Raw genomic sequence first — 27,692 nt, 5'->3', positions numbered from 1 at the left:
CTGAAACAGGCTCCAGGCTTTGAGCTGTCAGCGCAGAGCCCGATGCGGGGCTCGAACTCACAGACCGTGAGATCATGACCTGAGCCGAAGTCGGCCGCTTAACCGACTGAGCCACCCAGGCGCCCCTCAAAGAGATTTTCTTATCAGTGTTCTCAGTTGAGGTATTTGCTTCTGGACTGGCTTGAATCTCTGCTACCTTCAGCCAGTTATTGTTTGAAGTGTAAGGGCCCCTGGTAGATAACATCAACCTAAGACCCTCACAAATTATCTTGAAGATAGACAAGAAGAAGAAAAAAATACCCGAAGTCTCCTGCTCTCCTCCCAATGATGTTTTCCATGGAAGGAATGTAATTATATTGCTGATTATACTCTATCACCTTTAGAGCGTGCTGCAGCTTTACGGAACACTGTCATATCCAGCTCTTACTTGCTCTTCTGAACACTGTGATGTAAAGGAAAGAGGGCATGTCTGAGAGAGCGGGATGGAATCCCTGCTCAGTGGCTCTGAACCTGCCAATCGATCATGTGTTAAAGGAGGGGTACAGTGATGTTTACCTTTTGCTTTTAATGTTAAGATTCTGATTATTCTGCATATAGTAAGTGCTCATGAAATCTGGTGAGTGATGCTGTGAAGTTTGCAGGGGAGGGACCATGAGCCCTGATTTACAAGTGAGAAAAATGAAATTCATTTATGAGGACAAGAGTTGTCTAAGGTCACAGAGAGGGAGTAAGATCTTCAAAATCTAAATCCAAATCCAAATCCATTGCTTTTTCTATCACCTTAACCCAGAATAACAGAATTCGGAATAACAGAATTTTCTCAGATTTTAATAATAACAGTCTTGTTGGTAAAGTAGCTTTCATTTATTGAACATTTAACATGTATCAGACACTAGACTAAGCAGTTTCTATGAATGAACCCATTTTACAGATGGAAGAGCCTGGGATTCAACGTGGTGAAGTAACTTGCCCAAAGACAAATACAAGGGAAGAACCTGCCTGGGTTTTAAAGGAAAACTTGGTTCTTTTGGAATCCAAAACCTATGCTCTTTCCCCCCAAATTATAACTTCCTCAATCAAAAAAATATCCTGGGAATCTGTTGCTAATTGTCTAAGTTCAAAGTTATAATCCAAATGTTTTCATCTTATTAGGCAAGCTCTGAGTGCAGTCAGCTAAAGATTCAGCTGGTTTGGGGGTCTACATGTCTTGATAAGGTCCCTTCTGCACTACAGGAAAGGCTGGCCTATCAGCTTAATACTTTCCTAGAAATTTGGAATTTAAAGTCCTGAGCTTGATTAGTATCTCACAAATACCGTGAGGCAGCAAGCCATTTTACTTCTCTGGGCCTCCTTTTTCTGCTATTTAGAATAAGGGTAAAAGTAAACCTAGAATATCTTGTTGTGCCAGAGAGCAAAGAAGTGCTCAAAGCTACTGGAGACGCATTAAAGCACACAAAACCTGGCTTAAAGCATCTCCCGCTGGTCAAATCTGGGACAAGTTGAACATCAAAATGAACAATGGTGATAAAGGATCGCTATACATTAAATTAAAAAATAATCCAGTGTTCACTTCAGCATCACATCTACTAAAATTGGATGATACAGGGAAGATTAGATGGCCCTTCACAAGGATAACATGCAAATTCAGAAAGCATTCCATAAAAGAAAAAGGTAATCCATGAGTGCATAACTACACTCCAATCAAAAAAAAAAAGGAAGGAAGGAAAAAAGAAGAATGGAGAGAGAGCTCTGCTACAGAGAAGACTGTCAGCTAATAAATGTAAAAGAAATTAGAAAATCATCATTTTGCAATCACCATAGTAATAATCGATTCAGGTAAGATCATTCATGGATGTGAAAAACATTGGTGAAAAATTGTTGGGGAACAAAATACTCATACAGTCTTAAAGTATCTCCCCAGAAATCACTTATTAATTACAAAGAGAAAATGTACCTTTACAGTGAAGACATCTGGTGGACACCACCCTAACCAAGTTGTATAAGAAAAACTCAGCTCAGTCCGGTGTGTCCCCTTTTTGACTCACACACAACACTTCACTTCTGACACTTTGAATGTGTGGTTGAGGCAGGAGTGGGGTGGTCCACACCAGAAATTCTCTGTAACACCTGTTGGGTATCCTATGATTTAACTCAACTCTAACACTATCTATCTGGAGATAGATCAGATCCCAGATTAAGGGCCCAGTCCCACAAGACTGCTCCCACCCTACTTTGATGCCAATCATAAGCAGTAGGTCCCCAGGTTACCCACAACTTCTGTCCAATTTGGCAACAAATTAAAAGCTCCCATAACCCCATCCTCAGTGTCAATTAATTTGCTAGAGCTTCTCACAGAACTCAGGGAAACACTTGTGTTAACCAGTTTATGACAAGCTACGATGAAGGATATGGAACAGCCAAATGAACATCCATAGGGCGAGCTCTGGGAGGGGTCCTGAGCACAGGAACTCCTGTCGCCATGGAGTTGGGATATGTCATCCTCCATGTGTGGATGTGTTGGAAAACCTGGAGGCACTCTGAACCCCATACTCTGGGGACTTCTGTAGAGGCTTCATCACCTAGGCATGGTTGATCATTAACTCCATTTCCGACCCTTCTCTCTTCTCAAGAGGGAGTGAGAGGCAGGGCTGAAAGCTCAAAACATCTAATCATGGCTTTGTCTTTCAGGTGACCAGCCCTCATCCAAGAGCCATCCAGGAGCCCACCATTAGAGCAAAAGACACTCCTATCACCCTAGGAAAATCACAAGAGTTTCAGGAGCTCAGTGTCAGGACCTGGGGTGAAAGACCAAATACTAGAACAAAACACGATCCTAGTGCTCCAATAACTTAGGAAATTACAAGGGGAGGCAAACCATAACAGACTCTTAAATACAGAGAACCAATGGAGGGTTGCTGGAAAGGTGTTGGGTGGGGGAGATGGGCTAAATGGGCAAGGGGCATTAACGAGGGCACTTGTTGGGATGAGCACTGGGTGTTATATGTAAGTGATGAATCACTAAATTCTACTCCCGAAACCATCACCATACTATATGTTAACTAACTTGGATTTAAATAAATTTTTTTAGAAAAAGGACATTACAAGGGGTTCAGGAGCCCTGTTCCAGGAACCAAGGGCAGAGACCAATATCTATTTTCTACGATCTCACACAAGTGATCAAGTTCAGCATCACTACCAACGGCACACATGACAACATGTGCCTTCTGATGCGATGCCCTAGGAAAACATGGCATCATCTGAATAGCATTTTTGCCCAAAGATGTATAACTTGATCAAATAATGAGGCGATACTAGACGAGCCTAAATTGCAGGACATTTTCTAAAACAACTGTCCTAGACTCTTCAGAAATGGCAAACACATGAAAGACCACCTGCCCCCCTGCCAGAAGTGGGGAGAATTGTTCCAGGTTAATGGAGACTAAAGAGACATCGCAATTAAATGCTTTCTATACTTCTAGATGAAAACTAAAAAGCTATAAAGGATGTAATCAGGCCGACTGGAGAAATTCAAACATGGACTATTTTTAGGTATTATCAATCTTGTATTTGTTGAGTGTGACAGTGACATCATAATGGTGGAGAGAAGTGTTTTTGTTCGTAGGAGACACATGCTGAAGATTTCAGGAGTGAAGAGTTTTCACATCAGTAGCTTTTAAATGGTTCAGGGGAAAAGTGAGTCTGTGTGTGTGTGTGTGTGTGTGTGTGTGTGTGTGTGTGTGTGTGTACACGCACACAGGGATAAAGCAGCTATGGGAAAATTGGTGAACCTACACGAAGTGGGGGTTTACTGTACAGTTCTCCCAACTTCTCTGTTTATCTAAATTTCTTAAAATATAAAGCTGAGGGGAAAATGGAGACAAAATAGTGACAGTCCCTAAAAAGCTATTTGATGAGATAACATTAATAATGGGCCTGGCACACAGTAGATGTTCAATAAAACACAGCTAGTATTGGGGGGTAATAGTTACTTAGAACAAACAACCAAATCTTTGCAAAGCATCACTTTTTATCCATTCAACAAACGTACACTCAGCAGCACCTCATATGTGCAAAGTCTGTGCTAGGAGCTGCGGACAGAGGGAGGAAAAAGACACATTCTTTTCTGATGGGGAGCTTATAAGACAATGGAGGAAGACAGAAGAGCAGGTGACTACAACATTTGTCCAGAGAGGACAAGTGAGGCTCGGTGAAGGAGTGACTGATCGCTTCAGGTTAAGAGCAAGTAGTTGGCGCCAGTGGTCTATGCAATGGTACAGTAGCCAACAGGTTGCACCTGAGTTTCTAGGGGCACCAACCATCGCCCAGATGGACCAGCTTACCTAAGTATTGAGTTCCTGGTCATAGAATGTCCAGACCAATACAGGGATGAACTTCTGTCTGGAATGCGAGAATCAAAATTCTCCAGCTGGGAATGCCCTGCCCAAACTCCAGTCACATTGGCCTTCCTTTGGTTTCTCCAGGTAACCCGGGTCCACCTTGCTCAGGGCGTTTTGGGGCTCTCCTCACTCTAACTGATGCTGCTTCCCCTGTGCCTCAGATCCCTTCCTCAGCTTTCTCAAGGCTCCTGCTGCATTCTGGGTTTCTTTTCCTCATAGCTCTGCTTCAGTTGTAAATAATTCATTTTTGCAAAAGTATCTGTTCTGTGTCCAACATCATTAGACTATAAACTCCAAGAGACCAAGAACTGCCTCTCTCACATTCACACTGGTATCCCTAGCACCTGCACGGTGCCCAGCATGTGTAGTATGAAATAGACATTGTTGAATGAATGAGGAGTCTGGGAAATCCCTGTGGGTTCTCAGAGAAGAGAATGGAAAGGGAACACACATTTTTTTAACTGTCTAATAAATGCCAGGCTCTGTGCCAGGCAGTCCACATCCATCATCTTATTGATTCCTCAAAGATACTGTGAGATGTGGGTATCACCACCCCCATTTTACAAATGAGGAGATGAGGATTTGGATGCTACATATCTTGCCAAAGGACTGGCAAATGCCAGCAAAGCCAGGATTCAAACCTAGCGTGGTTATTTTCTTTTTTAAAATTTTTTTTTTTCAACGTTTATTTATTTTTGGGACAGAGAGAGACAGAGCATGAACGGGGGAGGGGCAGAGAGAGAGGGAGACACAGAATCGGAAACAGGCTCCAGGCTCTGAGCCATCAGCCCAGAGCCTGACGCGGGGCTCGAACTCACGGACCGCGAGATCGTGACCTGGCTGAAGTCGGACGCTTAACCGACTGCGCCACCCAGGCGCCCCTAGCGTGGTTATTTTCAAAGACACCCCCATAGTCCCCTTCATACCTGCACCCTTGTGGAGGAAGCCAAGATGGCGAAACAGCATGGAAGTTTTCTGTGTGTCTCACGTCCATGAAATACAGCCAGACCAACACTAACCCATCCTGCACACCTAGAAAATTGATCTGAGGATTATTACAACAACCTGCACAACCTGAACCATAGAACTCAGCAGGTACATGGTGTGGAGAGGTGATCTTGGGGAGAGAGAAGCCGTGGAGGGCAGGGTGGTGCTTTTGCATGTGGAGAGAGGACAGAGATGGTGGGGAGAACACGGGAAAAGCACCCCTCCCCAAAAGCAGCTGGAGAGAAAGTGGAAAATTGGAAACAGCCGCAGGGACTGAACTTAAAAGGGAGAAAGGAGAAAGGAGAGGGTTTAAATTCCATGAAGACTGTAAACAGGGGGAGTGCAGAGTCTGCAACTCCACAGCTCGATACCTGGCAGTGCTCTGGTGGCAAGGGCGAATCCCCAGAAGCAGAGTGGGGTCCGGGAGGTTCTTGGGCCACATGGGGAGAAGCAGCTCCACAGCTGGAAGGACATTTGGTAGAGACTGTTGAGGCCACCTGGGCCCAGCAGACCCCAGAGAAAGGCCACATTCGCTGGTGCTGGAAAAAGGTCGTTAAGAGTGAAGCCTGGTGCCAGATGTGTGTTGTGATTTTCCATAATCCCTGAAATCCTGCTGTTACACTATCTAGCGAACTTTTTCTTGGGTGGGCTGGTACCCAGCCGCAGTCTCTGGGCTTTGACAGCAGCATGGTCCCATAAACGTTCCTGGGTGCAGCCGGCACCCAGCCATTGCTCAGTGAGACCCTCCCCTAGAGGGGCGAATGGATCAAAGCCACAATCCCTTAGAAGTAAGGGGCCGCGGAAAACAGCTACATCTGAGACAAAACTCAGGAGAGAGGTACTACCTGGGGCTTGGTCACGGACAGTGTAAAAAGCTGGGAGTGGACGAAAACTGAAGACAAAGGACAGATGTGCAATTGCTGATCAGGGAGAACAGAGTTCCGATACTAGAGACTGAGTAGCTGGGTGATGCCATTTTCAACACTCCCGCGCACGCTCGTATGCACCTACAAGCGCCACAACAATCCACCCCAGTAGGCTAGCAGCGCCATCTAGTGGAGAATGTAGCTGTTACACTAAGCCCCGCCCAACTGGGCCAACCTTGCTGTTCAACAGAAGTCTCACTGCCTGGTTAGTTTATGGACTATAAAGCACTTCATAGTCTGACTTCTAGGGGAAAACGAAGTAATTTCGGTCATATGTCAGTCTGTTAGGTCCATCTATTTAATTTTCTTTTTTCTTTCTTTCTCCTTTTCATTTATTTTCTTTTTCTTGAATACAGAAAGAGAAAAAATTCATTTTTATTTTCAATTTTTATTAAAAATATTTTTAATTTTTGTACTTTTTTTTTACTTTTGTGTAAATTTTTTCAAATTCTATTTTACTTCCATCATTTCATTTTAGTCTACTTCAGTGTATTCATTTTCTCAAATTTTCAAACAATTTCCTTTTTTTTTCTTCTTTCCCCTTTTTTCTCTAATCTATCAAGCACTTTCAATGCCCATACCAAAACACACTTAGGATCTAGCATCATTTATTCAATTTTGTGTGTGTGTTTAATTTTTTGATTTTAATATTTTTTAACTTTAAGTTTTAAAAAATTTTTTCTACCTCATTAAATCCTTTTCTCCCTTCAAAATGATGAAACGAAGGAATTCACCCCAAAAGAAAGAGCAAGAAGAAACGACAGCCAGGGACTTAACCAACACAGATACAAGCAAGATGTCTGAACCAGAATTTAGAATCACAATAATAAGAATACTAGCTGGAGTTGAAAATAATTAGAATCCCTTTCTGCGAAGATACAAGAAGTAAAAACTAGTTAGGATGAAATTAAAAATGCCATAACTGAGCTGCAATCATGAATGGATGCCACAGTGGCAAGGATGGATGAGGCAGAACAAAGAATCAGTGATATAGAGAACAAATTATGGAGAATAATGAAGCAGAAAAAAGAGGGAGATTAAGGCAAAAGAGCATGATTTAAGAATTAGAGAAGTCAGTGGCTCATTAAAAAGGAACAACATCAGACTCACAGGGGTCCCAGAGGAGGAAGAGAGAGAAATAGGGGTAGAAGGGTTATGTGAGCAAATCATAGTGGAAAACTTTCCTAACGTGGGGAAAGACACAGACATCAAAATCCAGGAAGCACAGAGGACTCCCATTAGATTCATACCTGCACCCCTGTCTGATGCTTTTGCACAGATTTTGGCCCCATCACTGGAAACCAGAAAGATCACGATAACAGTCCTAACAACCGTGCCTACATTGGGGAAAATTGCCTTTGTGCAAAGCATGTTCACAGGCGTTATCCTTTTCAGTCTTATCATTGGTCTAACAACTGGTATGTGCCTAAGTAATTTCTGATGTGTGTTTTTTGTTTTAACAAGTGGGATCTTGTGCACAGTATCCTTTTGTCTTTCAAACTCATTTGTGGAGGTTTTGCCACACGTTTTAAGGCATTTAGTAGTCAAATTTGTTAAACCTTTATGATTTGTTTTATAAATCATAGAACTGATTTACTCATATTTTTCCTAAAGTCTACTTATTTATTGATTTTATCTTAAAAAAATTTTTTTTAAACATTTAAGTGTTTGGTCCATTGGTGATAAGGTAGTAAATTCAGTTTTCTCTTTTTCACATGGCCTAGCTAATTATATCACCTCCATTGATGGACTAATCCAAAGGGCTTACTTCTGATGGGTCCCCGTTACTCCCTCTGGTATTCAGACTAAAAACAACACTGGTGTCAGAGAGGCTCAAAAGAAAGGCTCTATTTATTTCTGAAAGAATTCAGAACACTCTGAGGAGAGCCCCAGTTCTGCCCCTAACTCACAGGATGGCCTTGCACAGTTCCTTTCCCCACTGGGCACCTTGCTCAGTTTAAATATCTGCCCTACAGGGCAAAGAGAGAGGGTACAAAGTAATCTCTGGCATTGACAATTATTCATCTAAAAGAGTCCTGAAAAATTCTTGCCTTAAGAAGAAGTGTTAATTAAAATAACACCAAGAAATCTTTTTTTTCTTTTTTTTTTTGTAATCTATCAGGCAAACACTGAAAAGATTGATGTACTTACTCACTGTTGGCAAAGATGTGGGAAAATAAACTCTGCTAAGCTGGCTGCTAATGGGAGTGTAAATTGATTCCGCTTTTTGGAGGAGAGCATGTTGGCCACATTTATTGAGGGTAAAATGCACACGTCCTTGAACCCAGCTAGTCCACTTCGAGGAATTCTGAAAAGTAGAGGATGACATAAAGATATTTTCTGAAACGTTCATCATTGAAAAAAAAAGAAAACTGGAAACAACCCAAATATGCATCAATCAAAAGTTGGATAAATGATGATATAATGTCATAGTTAGGGGTGTTAAAAAGAAAACCACACGTCCAAAAGAGAGTCGGTTACACTAGGCCATGTCACCAAACTGGGGCTCAGTAGCTAACCTAATTGCAGTCTCAACCTCCCCCAGAGATAGTTTTCAGAGGTCAGTTAGCAATATGCTCAGCACCAATAAGTTGATCTGTCACATGGGCCCTCTCCAGTCCCCAAAGGGAGATGAGATAATCCACCCATTAAGACCCTTTTGTCCCCCAAAGGAAGGTGACCTCACCCAAAATAATCCTTTCTCCTGTTATGATTTCCTTGCCCTGTCTTTAAAAACCTTTCCCTTTTGGGGTGCCTGGGTGGATCAGTCAGTTGAGCGTCCGACTTTGGTTCAGGTCATGATCCCACAGTTTGTGGGTTCTAGCCCCGTGTTGGGCTCTGTGCTGACAGTGTGGAGCCTGCTTCAGGTTCTCTGGCTCCCTCTCTCTCTGCCCATCCCCTGTTTGTACACTCTTTCAAAAATAAACATTAAAAAATAATCATCATCAAATAAAAAGCTGTCCCTTTCTGTAGCCCTTTGAGCTGCCCTCTACTTGCTAGATGGGATGCTGCCCAATTCACAAATCGATTCATAAAGCTAATTAGATCTTTAAAATTAACTTGAACTTTTGTTCTTTAACAGGGGGTTGAATTCTGGCTTCCCCACTTCCTAGCTATGTGACATCGTGCAAGTTACTTAACCTCTCTGTATCTTTCTCATTAGTAAAAATGGAGTGACGATGGAGTCTACCTCACAGTCTTCTTGTGAGGATTAAATAATACTCATATCTCTGTGCCTGGCACATAGTAAGCACCCCCAAAATATGAGCTATTATAACCATAATATACATTTGGGTGAACATTTGGAAGTTTACTGAGTGTCCTTTCAATGGAATATTGGATGCTATACTTGATTCTACAGGGGTCTAAGTCTTTCACTGTCTTTGACTAGGCTATTTCACAACCCTGCAAATTTCAGAAAAGTTACGGTAATGCGAACTATTCTTGCCCACAGAAATGCAAATTGATCTTGGCCTGAAAATGTACAATTTCAAGAGATGATTTCAAACACCACTTTATTGCTCTAAAGATAATAACTGACTCTGCATCTATTGGCAAATTTATGTATAGATCTAGATATAGATAGATCTGATTCTCCTTTAAACTGGCTTTAGTTTATTATTGGTTCTTTCATTAATTACTGTTAAATACAATCTTTGACAGGGGCACCTGGCTGGCTCAATCAGTAGAGCATGCAATGCTTGATCTCAGGGTTTTAAGTTCGAGGCCCATGTTCGATGTAGAGATTACTTAAAAATAAAATCTTTAAAAAAATTACAATCTTTGACAAGTGTTCATTTTATGTTTGTAAGCGAGTCACGATATTGACTTTTTAAAAATTGTAACAGTGTTTCTAGTATGATCCTATCTTCACTATAGAGATACATATCTTTATATTCCTTAGAGAAAGCCAAGAAGGATGAACATAAAAATGTTTATGAAGACTATCTCAGGCGGGTGCCTGGCTGGCTGTCAGTGGAGCGTGTGACTCTTGATCTCAGGGGTTGTAAGTTCGAGCTCCCCATTGGATATAGAGATTACTTAAAAATAAAATCTTGAAAAAGAAAGAATATCTTGAGCAGGGGTAGGTAAATAATACAGTAAAACCTTGGTTCACGAGCATAAATTGTTCCGGAAACATGCTTATAAGCCAAAGCACTTGAATATCAAAACAAATTTCCCCAGAAGAAATCATGGAAACTCAGATGATTTGTTCCACAACCCAAAAATATTCATACAAAAATTATCGCAATACTGTAATATAATAAAGAAAATACAAATATAAAGAAAAATAAATAAATTAACCTGCACTTCCCTTTGAAAACCTTCGTGGCTGGTGTGAGGGAGACAAGAGAGAGGAGGGTTATTGTGTAGGATGACTTTCACTGTCACCAATGGAATCACTGCTCTCTATTGGCTCAATGGAATCTTCTTCTGTTCATGCAACTTTAACAAGGAACCTATTCAATGACTTAGAATGAAGCAAAGCATTCCTAAGCTTATCCTTCTATGGAAAAGCAAAGGACCGTCCATAGGTGCTCTGAAGTTACAAAAAATACACTAGTGCCAGTTGTGGGCACCCCTTCCAACGTTCTGAAAAATCACTGATTTCTGCCAAACACCATAGCCTGAGACCGAGCATCTGAGCATGGGAGACATCACCCACAATCTCACAGCAAGAGAGAAAAGAGAGAGAAGAACTATTGGCTCAGCTGTGATCATGTGACATTCAGTGCCACATACTACCTCTTTGTACTACTTGTATTGCAAGACATCGCTTGTTTATTAAGTTAAAATTTATTAGAAATGTTTGCCCGTCTTGCGGAACACTCGCAGAACAAGTTACTTGCAATCCAAGGTTTTACTCTATTTCAGTTGACTTTGACTCTCTTCTTTGTACATTTCTATACTGTCCAAAAATTTTCATGCTGAACATCTGTTTTATGACAAGTTAAAAAAAAACAAAACAGGGGCGCCTGGGTGGCGCAGTCGGTTAAGCGTCCGACTTCAGCCAGGTCACGATCTCGCAGTCCGTGAGTTCGAGCCCCGCGTCAGGCTCTGGGCCGATGGCTCGGAGCCTGTAGCCTGTTTCCGATTCTGTGTCTCCCTCTCTCTCTGCCCCTCCCCCGTTCATGCTCTGTCTCTCTCTGTCCCAAAAATAAATAAAAACGTTGAGAAAAAAAAAATTAAAAAAAAAAAAAAAAAAAAACAAAACAAAAACATTCTCCTTTTTTTAATTACATAGTTTTCATTTTTTTTTAAATAACATAGTTTTTTTTTTTTAATGTTTATTTATTTTTGAGAGGGAGAGAGAGACAGAGCTCAAGAGGGGAAGGGCCAGAGAGAGGGGGGGGACACAGAATCGGAAGCAGGCCCTAGGCTCCAAGCTGTCAGCACAGAGCCCAAAGTGGGGCTCTAACTCATAAACCGTGAGATCATGACCCGAGCCGAAATCGGATGTTTAACCGACTGAGCCACCCAGGCGCCCCAAAAACATTCTCCTTTTTAAAAGACATAACAGAAAACTCTCCTGCTGGAACCAGTCATTTGGGATGGGATGAGAGAGAGTTAAAAGAGGTCAAGTGTGAGCAGCTTCCTCACTCTCTAGGGCTCTGTGTTTGGTTATTTAGGTAAGGAAACCCCTTGGGAAGTGGGGAGCCCAGTTTAATTACCAGCAGACCTGTTTTTCCTGACATAGGGCACTCAGGCCCAGAACAATCTCAAGGGGCAAAGCCTCAAAGTCTTCTTAGTGACTGGGCTGGGGGTGGTCAAGTCTGAGGCTTGGACTTCAGTGCTGGCTCTTTCAGCCTCTTTGATCTTGAGCTGGTCAATTAATTCAGGCTCCAGCCACAGAAAGTCAGCCCTGGAGGAGACTCTGATCCCTTCCTACTACTGAAATGAAAACAAGCCTGGAGAGGGAAAGGAAACAGCAGAGGTCACAGAGCAAATTAGGAGTCACTCTAGCACTAGAACCCCAGAATCCCAAGTTCTGGCCCAATGAGCTTCTACTCACTATAGTGGGTTGACTGTGAGGGGCCTCCAATGCCAAGCCAAGAAGACTAGCCCAAGGGAAGCAGGCACGTTGAACAGAACAAGCCAGGGCCAAGGTCAGGGCTGTGCTTTAGGAAAAGTCTTCTCACAGAATGGGGCAGGGGGTGGGGTTGGGGGGGGAGGGAGCTGTTAGCACACCCCTCCCCCACCTGGTGGCTGGGCCGGGAAAGGGAGGCTACTCTTGTGATTGAACACTTTACAGACCTTTAATAAATTGCCATTGCAAAGCTGCCTGCCATTTTAATTACACTGGAAGAGAAAACAGACTGCACTTTTTTTGTTTGAGGAAAAACAGTGCTGGGGACTCTTGTTACATGAAGAGAGATGGAGATCTCCCTTGAAATGGAGCCCTGTGGGACAATAAGGCGGCATAAAGGAAAGGCTGAGCTCCTGGTGGGTCTGGAACTGGCTCTTCTTGGGGCTGGAGCTCGGCTGGGTCAAGGGGCCTCTCCTTGTGGTTCCTGCCAGGAACTGGGGAGAGAGGCGCCATCCCCCTTCCCTTCCCGGGGACTGAGGAGGCCAGGCCAGGCCAGGCCAGGCCATGGATTCTGGCATCCGGTCTTAAGTTCCTCATTGTTATGTGCAGTGTTCCCTAGCCTTGAGGCCCCAAATTGCACAATTTTGCCATTTCAATGGACTACCTACATTACTGTTCACTTAATATTTTTCTGTAAGTCTACTCACTTTCAATAATAAAGACATTTATGAGGTTACATCAATGGGAAATCATCATTTCCATAAAAATAAATACAAGGAAAACAAAACAGTGTGATTAAACTCTAGCTAGATACTGTTGCCTACTCTCTTGTTAGAAAGGGAGACTAGCACGTGTTAGAGAACTTTTACAAGGATATTAGATACTCCAGGAGGCTTTCCTGATTTATTCAGAGGAAATGGAAGATAATGAAAAATAGAATGACTATCGCACAATGTGGTTCAGTGACTTAATGCCTTTGTGTGAAGCAGCTCCAATGAGATGTGGTTCCTCCCCTATAAGCCAGACTTTGGACGGGGCCCTGCTCTCCCACCAACTAGCTGAGTGACTTTGGGAAAGTCCCTCACCCTCTCTGAACGCCTGATTCCTTACCTGTGAAAGGGAAATGCTGGCAGAAGTGAACCCAGAGGCTTCTCTGAGAGATAATAATGGTGATAATAATGAGGATGATAGTGATGCTATCAGGAAGGCATTGGTAAAATTCCTTAAGCTAAACCTTGCAGTGTTAGGTATGCTCTTTGGGGAACTGAGTTAGTAGTCTGGGTCTCTGAGCAAAAGAAGAGCGGAGAGGGGCGCCTGGGTGGCGCAGTCGGTTAAGCGTCCGACTTCAGCCAGGTCACGATCTCGCGGTCCGTGAGTTCGAGCCCTGCGTCGGGCTCTGGACTGATGGCTCAGAGCCTGAAGTCTGTTTCCGATTCTGTGTCTCCCTCTCTCTCTGCCCCTCCCCCGTTCATGCTCTGTCTCTCTCTGTCCCAAAAATAAATTAAAAAAAAAACGTTGAAAAAAAGAAGAGCGGAGAGAACAGCTGCAGACAGGCCAGCAGACGAGCTGCCTGGTCAACAGAAATTAGCAACCTACTAGGATGGATTTGTGGAAAATTAAAGCGTTCCCTGGGTTGGAAGAAATGTCAAGGAAATAAAACTGAATAAGGATACTGGACGTCTGATGGTCATGCAGGACAGGTGTTTGGACAATACTGGCTGAGTATTAAAGTGAAGGATAACTGGTGCACCTGGATGGCTCAGTTGGTTGAGCGTCCGACTCTTGATCTTAGCTTGGGTCTTGATCTCAGGGTTGTGAGTTCAGGCCCCATGTTGGGCCCCACACTGGGCTCCACGTTGGGCGTGAAGCCTACTTAAAAAAATAAACAAATAAAAACAAAAATAAATAAGGTGAAGGATAACTACTAATAGCCAAACAACGAGGAGATGAGTATTACAGTTATTGTCCTCCACTTTACACACAAGGAAAATGAGACTATAATATTAGGTGACTGCCAGAAAATTCATAGCAAAATTATACTCCATGCTTTCATTCTTTTCAATATTTCAACAAATGCCTGAACATGCTTAAGCCCTGGGGCAGGGCAGCAATGGGATAGATACATACGAAGAAGGAGAAGGAGAAGGAGGAGGAGGAGGAGGAGGAGAGGAGGAGGAGAAGAAAAAAGAGGAGAAGGAGAAGGAGAAGAAGAAGAAGAAGAAGAAGAAGAAGAAGAAGAAGAAGGAGGAGGAGGAGGAGAAGAAAGAGAAGGAGATTTGCAAAAACAAAATGGACAATATGATCTTGTTTACGTAAAAGAAAAAAACAGCAAAGTTATATCTTCGTGTATATGCATCCATACGTACAGAGGCTTAGAAATAGATCTGATAGCAGTGTTAATGATTGGGTGGAGTCAGGTAGGGAAACAGGGGACTTTAGCTTTACCTGTATTGTTTGAGGTAGTAGTAATAATAATAATAATGTTTCTATATTATTTGGCTTATTAAAAAATTAAAAATGACGGTCATGAGCTGAATTGTGTTCCATCCCCAAATCATATGATGATAGCCCTAACGTCAGTACCTGAGAATGTGGCTGTATCTGGAGATAAGGTTTTTAAGAGGTAATGAAGCCAACACGAGGTCATCAGGATGGGCCCTAATCAAACACGACTAGCCTCCTTATAGGCAGAGGAAATTTGGGACCCAGAGACACACACAGGGAAGACCACGTGAAGACACAGGGAGAAGACGGCCATCAGCAAACTGAGGAGTGAGGCCTCAGAAGAAACCAACCCCCAGACATCTTGGTCTTGGACTTTCAGCCTCCAGAATTGTGAGAAAACAAATTTCTGTTGTTTAAGCCACCCAATCTGTGATATTTGTTATGGCATCTGTAAATGAAAAAAAAAATTCAATAACACTTGTTCAGGATGGTAAGGAAGCCTTTATTCTGGACTAGTGTTAGGTATAGGGGCTGTGATGGGATTTTACAATGGGGGAGAGAGATGGGCTCAACTCCAAGCACACCACGGGCTAGTAGGAATTTGTAGCCAGGGAGTAGCATGGGGTCAGGGGATGGAAATTTACTAAGAGGAAACAACAGGGATTAGGGGGGCTACTGGCTATATCGACCTAACAGGATTTTAATTGAAGACAGGCCCAGTGTTGAGACATCACTCGATGGATGGTGGAGGATGAGGAACCTGATTGGACGGTGAGGGTGATCAGGTATCAAGAGTTGGGGGTTCTTGCTAAAATGACTTAGTAGGGTTCTTACTAAAACTGGATTTTATAGCAAAATGCACAGATGGGTCTAAGAGAAGGTCCAGGAGGGTGACCAAAGTTAGCTCAAGCAAAGAATTTTTGTCACAGTCCCAGCAAATTAATACAATGACCAAAGTAAGTTCCTGACTTCCAGGCGTTCTAGCCTTGTGGGAGAAGCAGCTAATGGTAGAACCTCACTATGATACTGGGAAAACTGGGGGATGTACTGCAAATGCACAAATGAGGTACTGCAAATACATGGACCTGGGGGTGGGGGGACAGAATTGAGTCTGGCAGGTTTCACAGAGGAAGTGGCTTTTGAGCTGGGCCTTGAATGATGTGTAGCAGAAGGAACTTGGGGGTATGTTGGTGGTTGGAGGGGGGATGGGAAAGATGGGGACTATTTCTGGAGGAAACACGTAAGTAAAGGTCTGGCAGTGAAGATCTGTCCTGGGTCAGGTTAAGACGGGGGAGCCACACCTGAGCACAGGCTTTATAAGAGGACTGGGGAGATGTAGCTGAAAGTGTTCTTTGGAAGGGGCCATTTGTCGGCTATTGGCCATCATGGAGGGAGTAACAGCATCATATTTGCTTTGTGGGAAGACCACCCTGACAGTCCATGAACCGGGGGTTGAAAAGTGACGGTCCGAGCACCTTTCAGATCCACAGAAATGCTTTGTTTGACACACCTCGTTTTTTTTTTTTTAATTAATTAACTGTTCTAACAGTTCACAAATTATAACTACTTGATTTAAATAATTTAATCAATACTTTATTAACAGAATTTGAATTTATATAATATTTATAATAAATAACATTAATTTATACAGACCAAGAAAATAAAATTAATTGTAATTATGTTAACTTATACATAAATTATAAATATTATTAATAAATTGGAAGAACTCGTAAAATTTCAGAGTTTTTTGAAAATCTTTTAATGGGCATTGTGGCTTGAATTGTGTCCCACATCAGGTATGTTGAAATAGTCCTAACCCTTAGTACCTGTGAATTTGACCTAATTTGGAAATAGAGTCTTCGCAGATGCAATTAAGATGAGGTCATGCTGGAGCAAGAGAGGCCCTTCATCCAATATGAACTGTGTCCTTATAAGCAGAGACAAGGGACACAGAAACACCAGCGGAAAAATGCCATGTGGCTGATGACAGAAGCAGAGATCGGAACAATGTACCTTGAAGCCAAGCAAGAGCAAGGATTGACAGCCACCATCAGAAGCTAAAAGAGGCAAGGAAAGATTCAACCACTTAATCCTCCTCACAACATTATATAAAAACCTCACGCTACAGATGAGAACACTGAGGCTCAGAAAGGTTACATGGCTTAGATGATAAGAACTGACACTGCCCCATTGCCTACTAGGTGCCAGGCACTGAGCTGAGCACTTAATGTGTGAGCTCACTGAATCCTCACAATACCTTTGAGGTAGGTATTATCATTATCCCCAATTATTTCCCCTCTTCCCTGCTGTGATGAGGAAAGTGAGGTACCAAAGGGCAAGTAACTTGCTCAAGTTAGTCACCACTGAAGCTGGATGATGGATGTAGCACTCCACTCCATGCTTCTGTCTGGATCCCTTGCTCTACAAAGGCGCAGACTTGTTAGTTAAGGGGTTGTTTACCTTTCATTCATTTGTTCATTGATGAATGCTCTAATGCTTGATGTGTTTTTGAAGGGGGCAGCTGGGTATAGCACGGAAAGCATAGGCTCAAGTGTTCAGAGTCTTGGGTTCTGGTCTAGCCTGGGCCTCAGTTTCCCCATATGTGAAATGTGGGGATTCTACTGGCCAATCTTGAAGGTCCCTTCTTGCACCAAGAGTCTATATTTCGGTGATTCCCCAGCCTTGGGAAGAAGTTACCGATCACTAATACAATAGCTCAGGATGCTAACTCATTGGCCAACGTCTCCACAAATGACAGACAAAGCCAGGATTTTAATCCAAGTACACTTGACTCTCAAAGCTTCTGCACTTCCTCCTGAGTTCGGAAAAGAGAGGAACTAAAACAGAGGCCCAAGGACATACAACTGCCAAACCAGATCTGTGCAACACAACTGGGACCACTGACCAAAGCCCAGGAGTTCTGACTGGGGAGCCGGCCTGGCATGGGCCTGTTACACCCTCTTGTGGAGCATGTCTGAAATGCTCCGTTCTGCCAGCTTTTTCATTTCGGTACCAGAATAGATGTAGGAATCCCGGAAGCAGGAAGTAATTGTCCTAACAGATTTGAAAACCAGCAACTCCAGCTATTGTCCTAAAACAGAGACTGTTTGGAGGCGCCTGGGTGGCTCAGTGGGTTAAGCATCTGACTCTTGACTTCAGCTCAGGTCATTATCTCGCTATTCCTGGGTTCAAGCCCTGCGTCCAGCTCCAGGCTGAGAATGCAGAGCCTGCTTGGGAATTCTCTCTCTCTCTCCCTCTCTCTGTGCCCCTCCCCTACCTCTCTCCCTCTCTCTCTCCCAAAACTAAATATGCTTAAAAAACAAAGATTGTTTGAAGGCATCAAATAATACAATAAGCTTAAAAAAAAAATCCAGAGACTGTTTGAAGGCACCCTTCACTTAGGGAAGACCAGCTGCCCTGTATTCATTTATCGATGAAACAGATCATTTGTTGTTTCTGTTTTTACATCTTGTACATACATTCTGTTTTACATCTTGTATCAGGTATAAAGCAGTAACACAAATGTACCTCTCCTCCTTAGTTCACGGTGAGGGAGGTCAGACATTAAACCTGTAAAACCCAGAATACATTCGAAGGCAAGAAAGAATTTTTCCTTCACATTCCCTTTTCCCTGTTTTCTCTCCAATATCTGAAGAAAAGGATCTTTAGCAAGACCAAAGAATGAGAGATGAAGACTTTTAAGCCTAACAATTCATTAAAATTATGTCTATCTGCTCTCAAAAGTTTCATTTGTGTCACAGATGCTGTGTTTTGGGGATTCTAAAATAACTAAGTCCTCACCTATACTGAGGTGCTAGTCCCTCTTCTCCCAGGGAAATCAGCGGCAGTGCCCAGATTTAAGCTTGGAGTCTGCAGGGATCTCCCCCAGGAGGGACCTGACATCGTGGCCACCCAAGAAGGATGGGAGTAAGGGGGGCAGGTTATGGTGGAGAGGGATTTTAGATATATTCCTAACCTTCACAACAATCCAATATGGGGTACCATATACCTATTTTACAGACGAGGAAACTAAGGCCCAGAGAGATTCAAAAGCTTGCCCAAATCTAAGAGCTAATAGGCTACAGAGTTGGAATTTAAGTGTTAGAAAAGCAATAGATTAGGAATCCAAAGTCTGGTTTTTCATCATAGGTCTAAACTGGCTTGCTGAGCAACTGCTGACCAAGTCAGTTAACATCTCAGATCTCTGTTTTCCCTTCTGCATAATGGAGGCTTGGCTCAAAAGGCGTCCATGGACCCTTTCTGGTCTGCCAGTATTCGACGCTGAGCAGAAAAACAGGATGGGGGCCCTGAGGGGCTCCGATGGACAGGAGGAGAGAGGAGCTCAAGTCCAAGTACAATCATTAGTCACTGAAGAGTGAATCACTGACGAGTGAATGCCTTGCTAACTGTGATGTGTGATCACCTGGCAGCCTCTCATAGCTTGGCTCTCATAGCTTTCTTGGGAAGAGAACACAGAACTTCTGAAACCTCAGATTCCCTTATCCAGCAGACTTTAAAGATTAAACAGAAGTACCATCCATTAAAAAAAACTTAAAACATTAACTGCTATGTGAGGGTTTGGCGGGGGGGGGGGGGGGGGGAGGGAGTGTTTAAGGAGGGAATTGACAGGGTCAGAGACCACCTAATTAGACCTCACAGTATGCCAGGGAGGTTCAAATACGTGGGCCCTATCCCCTCTCAACCCCTTCCCAAAATGTGTGTGTTTGGGGCGGCACAGCAGGAACGGAAGACAGAAGGCCCAACCCTTTGCCCTGGACCCTATTCCAGCCAGTCTCTCTGATCAGCTGAACCTACAGGAGTCTTGTTCTTCCATTTGTCCCCTTGTCTTTCCCTCTCCCAATTACTTTTATTATTCTGCAGAAACTCTTCTGATCTCAGTTGAATGCTGTGACAGCAGATAAAGGTGTTTTTCTTTCCCAACAGACATGGAGAGACTGCTTCAGGAGCTATTGATGGGCCCTCAGAAATGTAATTGCAGCTACTGTTTCCCATGGGCTTCTTCATACCAGGCACTCTGCTAAGAGCTTGGCATGCTTTACCTCATTTTCTCTTCACAACCACCAGAGGAATTAGATACTACGATTTCCTCATTTTGGAGGCAAGGAAATGAAGAATTAGAGACCTCATGGAACTTATCCAAAGGCATACAGCTCCTAAGAGGCCAGGCTGGGGCTCAAATCCAATTATGGTGTTGGGTAATTTCTGACCTGTCAGTTTGGGTCCTTCTTGTAGTTGTTGGTTCTGTTATGGTTGCTTCCTCCGCTGTTTCTAAGCCTCGCTCTTTGTTCACCATAGACGGTAGAGGGGAACCCCTTTTCTCCAGTCTGGGTTTCAATTGGGAAGGGTTTTTTTCTAACCTCATTTCCTGCTTCCTTTCCCTGCTTTATCCATTCCTGCGTAGATGAGGGACGGCTCTTTTGATAAATTTGAAAACACCCGGTTGTGCCTATTCAACATTGTCCTTCTTACGGGGAGGGAGCCGCTCCTGGGGCTCTGCCCCCCTTTAGCAGTGGGAGCTGTCCTAGTCTTTGCAGCCCAGGTCTGGGATTCATTATTAGTGGTGCCCTTCAGCTACCAGCTCTGAAAGCTTCTTTGCCAGCCTGGCGGCTTTTCTTCCCCAACCTATTCAGAACTCAGGCAAAGTAATCGGGATGCTATTTACTCAGAGTCCCTCAGAGGGCCCACATGGCGTAGCCTGAGGGAATTACACTGGTGGGAGAGTTTCATGGTCTGCTGCTAGTTCCAATCCTTACCTTGGTGGCTTCAGAGTAGAACTCCAACTTCCTCAGGCCTTCGAGCGCTATTGCCTGCCCCCTCTTAGGCAAAGGGCAGTGTGGCAGAAATGGCTAGTGGTTTCTCGGTATCTGTTCTTTTCTCCCTCTATTAATAATAGTCCTCCCCAGAATAAAGACTAGATTTCCCAATGTCCCTTGCATTTAGGTGTGGCCACGTGACTCATCGATGCCATGTGAGTAGAAGTGATGAGCACAACTTCTGTGTCATACGTGAAAGAGAAGTCACTTTCTATCCACTTCTTTTTCTCTCCTCTACTGGCTGGAATGGGACATGATGGTGGAAGCTATGTTTTGGGGGTAGCAGTGCAATAACCAAGGAAGAGCTTAAAAATTGCCACCTGAAAGCTGCCATATCACCCCTAGACTACCTATCCAAACTTTTATGTGAGAGAGGAGTAAACTTCTACCTTGTGAAAGTCTCTATCATTTTTCGGTCCCATAGTTACAGCATCTGAACCCATGTATCCTAACTAACACAGGTAGGGGCCCAAGAAGTTGCTTCCCGATTTCGAGGAGGGGTGTAAGGCTCTGGCGCCTGATTCACATGTATGAGGGAATCAGTGAATAAGGGAAAGATAGAAGGATAGAGCATCTGTTGGATACTTGGAATAGTCTAGATAACTGTGCCTGGTACTTTCAGTTACACTTTCTCAGTTGACCTAGACAACAATCCCATTGGGGTACATTTATTATTCCATTTTGTAGTTTAGGATCTGAGAAGTAATTTGACTAATGTCAGGTAACTAATAAAATGTTTGCTAGAAATGGAGCTACAGTCACCATGCTTCTTAAAACCATATTCTTTCATCCGCAGCATACTACTCACTCTCCAAATATTGTACAACACAATGAAATCTTGCCCCCATTGGAAGCCGACCCTCCATGGGTCTCTTGTTGTTTCTGCACACTTTGTGAGCACAAGGACGATCGTTTGTCCCAGACTATTTTTTTCTTTTCTTTTTTTAATCTTTATTTATTTATGAGAGAGAGAGAGCAGAGGAGGAACAGAGAGAAAAGGAGACACAGAATCCGAAGCAGGCTCTGGGCTCTGAGCTGTCAGCACAGAACCGGACACAGGGCCGTGAGACCATGACCCGAGCCGAAGTCGGACGCTTAACGGACTGAGTCACCCAGGTGTCCCTCCCAGACTATTTTTTCAAGGATGTTTATATACCAAAGAGCCTTCGAAAATAGAAATAGTTTCCCTTCAGAGTAAAGGACAGAAATGCTCACTCTCCACTAGGAAAGATTTGGTTTCCCTAAGCTCAGAGTTCCCTTCCTGTAACATATTGTGTGTTCAGACAGCCAAGAACTGAGGCAAAAGTGTTGATGTACGTGTTGCATGAACTGTTGTGAATAATACAGTCCTTTGTCTCTGACCCAGAGGTTTTGCGTCTTTTTGTGTCTTCTGCTTCTGTCCAGGAAACTGCATTAGGCTAAATTATTAGCTTGCAACTAAGGTAAAATCTCAGTTCTTGACAGCACCTGCCATATTTGTACCATGGTGACAGTCACCATCAGTTTGATACACTTGTGTCACATCACACACGCTTTTAACCTACATTATTTCAACTAAATGTAAAAGGTCAACAGAGCAATAAAGAAAATCATACTATTTTGCATGGGATAAAAGAGCCAAATCTGCTATTTTCTTAGTAGATTTCAGTTTATCCTGTAGATCTCCTGGTGTGGTCATTTGCCATAGTAAGTGTGATTCTAAAGTTGAAAGATGCACATTTTTTAGGGGTGCCTGGGTGGTTCAGCTGGTTGAGTGTCAGACTTCAGCTCAGGTCATGATCTCATGGTTCATGGGTTTCAGCCCCACATCGAGCTCTGTGCTGATAGCTCGGAGCCTGGAGCCTGCTTTGGATTCTGTGTCTCCCCCTCTCTCTGCCCCTCCCCCACTCATGTTCTGTCTCTCTGTGTCTGTCAAAAATAAAGAAACATTTTTTAAAAAAAAGAGAGATGCTGGGGCGCCTGGGTGGCGCAGTCGGTTAAGCGTCCGACTTCAGCCAGGTCACGATCTCGCGGTCCGTGAGTTCGAGCCCCGCGTCAGGCTCTGGGCTGATGGCTCGGAGCCTGGAGCCTGTTTCCGATTCTGTGTCTCCCTCTCTCTCTGCCCCTCCCCCGTTCATGCTCTGTCTCTCTCTGTCCGAAAATAAATAAAAAACGTTGAAAAAAAAATTAAAAAAAAAAAAAAGAGAGATGCACATTTTTTTCACATAACATGGCCTCTAAATCTAAACCACTCACTTCTTTTGGTGGTCAGCCAAAGAGATGGCCATCAGATCTGACACCAGAGGAAAACTAAGAAACAATAAACAGTCTCTAGTGTGGAGCTTTCCTGAGGAATTTAAGTATACTTTTCACCTTATGTAATTCTGCTGTGGTTGTTAGGAGAAGTCATGCCCTAATAAACTGTGATGCCAGAGGATTACAGTTTGGGGGGACTGGTGTAAGATCCATGGGTACGTTGGAGAGGGGACTATTTTAATGGTCAAAACACTTCTTTTCCAATTGAGTATATCATGTACTCATCCTTACATTTATGCATTATTTTCTTCTTTTGTATCATGAATTTGCATCGAATCCTTTTTCATATCCAGATACTAAAAAGTCTCATGCGCTTGATTATGACTTCTCTGTCAATCTGCTAAATTTTTAAGTACATCAATTGCTATTTCTTTTTTGGTTGATGTAGTATTTTTTATTTGTTTGTTTTTACTTAATTGAATTATGTATCACTGGAGATTAACCAACTACACTTAAAAATGCACTTAAAAATTAGGTTCTTAAATAAAATTCAGAGTACAGATTGTTTTGGTTTTGCTATGTCTTCAATATCATCCAGGAACTAGAATACCAAGATTTTACTATCTGGTTCTAGATTTATGGCAACTCCAAAACCACTGGACAAAACGGGGTGAGTGGAGAGAGAGAGACAGACAGACAGACAGAGAGACAGAGAGAGAGACAGAGAGAGAGAGAGAGAAAATATATAACCTAAGACTAGGAACAAAAATTCTAAAATGCATGAGCAAAATTAACCAATGTAATTAAGTCTATAAAACCAATTAGGAGATGAACTAATTTGGTTTAAATAAACACAATAGATAGATCTGAAAATAACTTCAAATTTTTAGGCTCTGGAGAAAGATAAAGACTAGGAAAACATCTATTTTTATTAAAAAACTATACAAATATAAACAGGGAGAAATGAAACAAGAATGGGTAGATATGACAAAGAATCAGTACCTGGAGTGATCCCAATTCTCTCTCCCTAGGAATGGGTAGCCCCTTGTACATTTGCTGTATCTTCCAGCTGACCGCCAGCTTGTGTCATTTACACCACATGCTGATGATGAACATCTCTTTGCTGCGCTCCAATCTAGGACTGAAAAGTCAAGGTATGTATGGGTTGGTGGGGCAGTTTCAGTGCCTCCCCATCTACAGCCCTCCACCATACCATCCAAAGCCCCTTGCCATGTGGTCTCTCTCGTGTGTTTTCCTTTGCCAGAGATGCAACAGCATAGAGCAGATCAGTAAGTCTGATGCTCAAATAGCTACTGGGGAGTTGCCAGTCTCCTCTTCCTATAGGCACACCTAGTCTTCACTAGTGATTCCCTTGGAGCCCTGTTCCCTTGCTTCTAGGAAGGGATATAATCCCCCCATGGAGAGACAGGAAGGGATACGTCTCTTTCCAGAACACCACTCTCCCAAAGGCTGACTCCTCTGTCAACTCTCTATTCTTTCCACTGATTAGTGGTGATGGTTTATCTGTGGGGAGAAGGGATGGGCATGGAGAATGGGTGGGGCGTATCGGAGTGGAGATAGGGCTTGGTGGAAGGGCTGGTTTCTCCAATCAATGGCTCTTTAAATGTCCTCCTGGAAGACAGCTAGTTCCAGTAACTGGCGGTGGGTACCTTATGTACTTTTTGGTTTTTAGATTTGGGTCTCAGCAGCAGTTTCAGGACAGTAGGAAAAATCCCTCTCAATGTCCATTTACACAAATATATATATATATTTCCCCTTCCCCCCTCCCTTACAAAAAAGGTGTCCATTCATCTATTTTGAGAGAGAGGGAGAGAGAGAGAGCAAGTGTGAGTGGGTGAGCCACACACACACACACACACACACACACACACACAGAGAGAGAGAGAGAGAGAGAGAGAGAGAGAGAGAGAGAATCCCAAGCAGGCTCTGCACTGTCAGCACGGAGCCCCATGTGGAGCTCCACCTCATGGTTCATGAGATCGCGACCTAAGCCAAAACCAAGAGCCAGAAGCTTAACCGACTCAGCCACCCAGGTGCCTCTCCCCTTTCTTTTATAGTTTAACGAATGTTGGCACACTATTTGCTTTTCTTATTTTTTTCACTTGAAGTATTCCTTAAAGATAGTTCCATATCAGGACATACTATGTGCCTCAGTCTTTTAATTGCTGCATATATTACACAATATGGATGTATTAAAATTTATTAGGGGCGCCTGGGTGGCTTAGTCGGTTGAACGTCTGACTTCGGCTCAGGTCATGATCTCACAGTCTGTGAGTTCAAACCCCGCGTCGGGCTTTGTGCTGACAGCTCGGAGCCTGGAGCCTGCTTTGGATTCTGTGTCTCCCTCCCTCTCTGCCCCTCCCCCACTCATGCTCTCTGTCTCAAAAATAAATAAAAACATTAAAAAATTTATTATAACAGCTCTCTAGTGATGGTTTGTCTCTAGTCTTTTACAAACAGTGCTGTAACCAATATTTTGTGTATATATCTCTTTTCATATAAGCAGCCTTAAAGAAAAAAATTAACTAGGAACCCTAATAGACAGGCATCCAATGGACAGTTCTAATTATGCTGCAGTTGATCACATACACCTCTCCTTTGAAAATTGTGATTTATTACAAGAATTGACAATATCTATAGTCTTTAATTGTATTGCTTAGCATGTAATAGACACATTACATTCACAACAATGTTTCTCTTCAATGCTGCATCCAGGGTAACCTCTTCCACACAGATTTAAGTAACGATTAGAAATCTATACTTAATGGGGCCCACTGGCTCAGGTCATGTTCTCACCTGAGTTCAAACCTGTGTCAGGCTCTGTGCCGACAATCCAGAGCCTGGAGACTGGTTTGGATTCTCTTTCTCTCTCTCTCTCTCTCTCAATCTCTGCCCCCCCCCACCCTCTCCCACTCATGCTCTCTCTCTCCTTCGAAATTAAATAAACATTAAAAAAATAAAAGGAATCTACACTTAAGCTGCTAACAAGTGGAAATAAGGGATGAAGTCTAGAATGGGGCTTAGGAATGGGTGCTCTGAAGATATATGTGCCTGAGTTCAAGTCCCAGCGCTACCAATATTTATGTATTTTATAGTTTCTGACCTGTATGACACACAGTTTTATCATTCATAAGATGGGGTGAATATAGTACTGACTTCATGGGGATGTTGCAGGGATTAAATAAGAAAGTATACATGATTCCTAGGTCAGTTCCTACTTCACAGAGGGACTGCACGCAAATTCCCCCAGGGGCCAAGACGGGGAGGAGAGGCAGAGAATGGACTTGGGAGCCAGGCTGTCTGGATTCAAGTCCTGGGTCTGTCACTTCCTAGTTGTGGCTTCAGGCAAGTTACTCTACTTCTCTGGATCTCAGTTTTCTTATCTTTAAAATGGGAGACAAAAAATAAAAATAAAAAACTAAAATATAAATAAAATGGGGATGATGGTCCTCTCTACCTTATAATTTGGTTGCCAACTCAAATCATCAATACAAGGAAACTGCTTAGAACACTGCATGGCACATGGAAACCTAGGTATTATTTTTTTCAAGGTCATCTCTTTCATTCCCCTGCCTCTGAGCAATCATTTACTCCAGAAGCATTTCCTAACCATTTGCTATACATGAAGTTTTCAATTCAGGTGACAATTGGATATATAGAAACTCTCTAGCCAGACCTAAGCTCACAGTTGGACAAGTAAAGGCAATTCGTCCACAGCTTTCATATTTACTTGGCATAGGCGAATTTCTTGATTTCAGAGATGTTAAATTGTGACCGCAAACAAACTATACTTATTGGAGTTAAAGAATACAGGGGAAAAAAAGAATATAGGAATAGAAGCATAGACCTACAGGGCTAGAAGAGATTCCAATATTACCTTATATTGGATTATCACATAATAGCCATTCCTATGTATTAAATATTTATATGTCAAGCATTTTGTACATATTACCTCACTTAATTTTCAAAAGGACCCATGTGTGATAGGTATCATTATCCTTATTTTGCAGAAAAGATTGAGGATCTGAGAAATCAAGTGACATGCCCAATGGTGGGCCATTTGTAAGATGAAAATGAGGTATTCGCACACAGGTCTTTCTGAAAATAAGAGGTTTGTAACCTGTCATGCACTTTCCCAAAGAAATCTCACTTGTCTGTAGCAAAGATAGCTTATGAAAGCTCTTCGGTGTCTAGAGAGAGCTTGAACTTCATTTTGGGTGACTGAGACAGGGCAGTCTTATCCATTAGCTACAACAGGCACGGTGCCCACAAAAATGTTTTAAGTGCTTTTAAAAGTCAGGGGGAAAAAAAGATGAACTTGTAGGTCAAAGAAAATGTTTTGCTGTACAACATTGGTATATTCATCTCTATACCAATTTAGTTGTAAAATGTGAGCTATATAAGAATATGCATGTTTGTACATAAATATACATACGTATATGTTATCTATCTACCTACCTATCTACCCACCTCCACAAACACAAGGCCAATGTGTCGCGGTTCCACGAAAGTCATAACGCGGCCTTGCGAAGTGCGCTAAACTTTCTGGGAAGGGGAGAATAGCAAACCAAGTTGGAGGGTGGGAAGCGGTGGTCAAATTGTGGAAAATGTGGTAACAATTTCTCTGCTCCCATCAAAGGAATCCTAAAAGAGAGGTTAAAAAGACAAAGGTGAAACAATAGGAAGCGCCCACGTTCTAGTCGCATGATTTTGGGACCAGTGACTTGATCAACGTGAACCTCAGTTTCGCCATCGATAAAATGGGGATAGGTACCTGGGACCTGGTTAGGGACCAAAGTGCTCACTGCTACGTAGGAAT

General features: G+C 42.9%; 1 protein-coding gene and 1 non-coding gene across 3 annotated transcripts in view; one reads left to right on the top strand and one right to left on the bottom strand.

Moving 5' to 3' along the window:
- Positions 1-27,692, bottom strand: part of LOC147575029 (uncharacterized) — a 36,921-nt gene that overhangs the window by 7,473 nt on the left and 1,756 nt on the right. The window contains exons 2-5 of one of the 2 annotated variants that reach the window (XM_086683888.1): positions 27,344-27,517; positions 23,855-23,993; positions 14,017-14,210; positions 8,462-8,618 (exon numbers count right to left, since the gene is read on the bottom strand). The gene's annotated coding sequence lies outside the window, so the exon portion shown is untranslated. The remainder of the gene's footprint in view (positions 1-8,461; positions 8,619-14,016; positions 14,211-23,854; positions 23,994-27,343; positions 27,518-27,692) is intronic. The other variant, XM_086683889.1, reaches the window with a different exon arrangement.
- Positions 1,563-1,666, top strand: LOC112851776 (U6 spliceosomal RNA). The gene has a single exon (XR_003222816.1). It is a non-coding gene; the product is annotated as a U6 spliceosomal RNA (small nuclear RNA).

This window comes from Puma concolor, chromosome D4 (assembly GCF_028749965.1).
Source record: "Puma concolor isolate L17-30 chromosome D4, mPumCon1.1.hap2, whole genome shotgun sequence".
In the NCBI taxonomy this organism is placed as follows: domain Eukaryota; kingdom Metazoa; phylum Chordata; class Mammalia; order Carnivora; family Felidae; genus Puma; species Puma concolor.
Note: the sequence above shows the minus strand (reverse complement) of the source record. Positions and strands in the feature narration are given on the sequence as shown.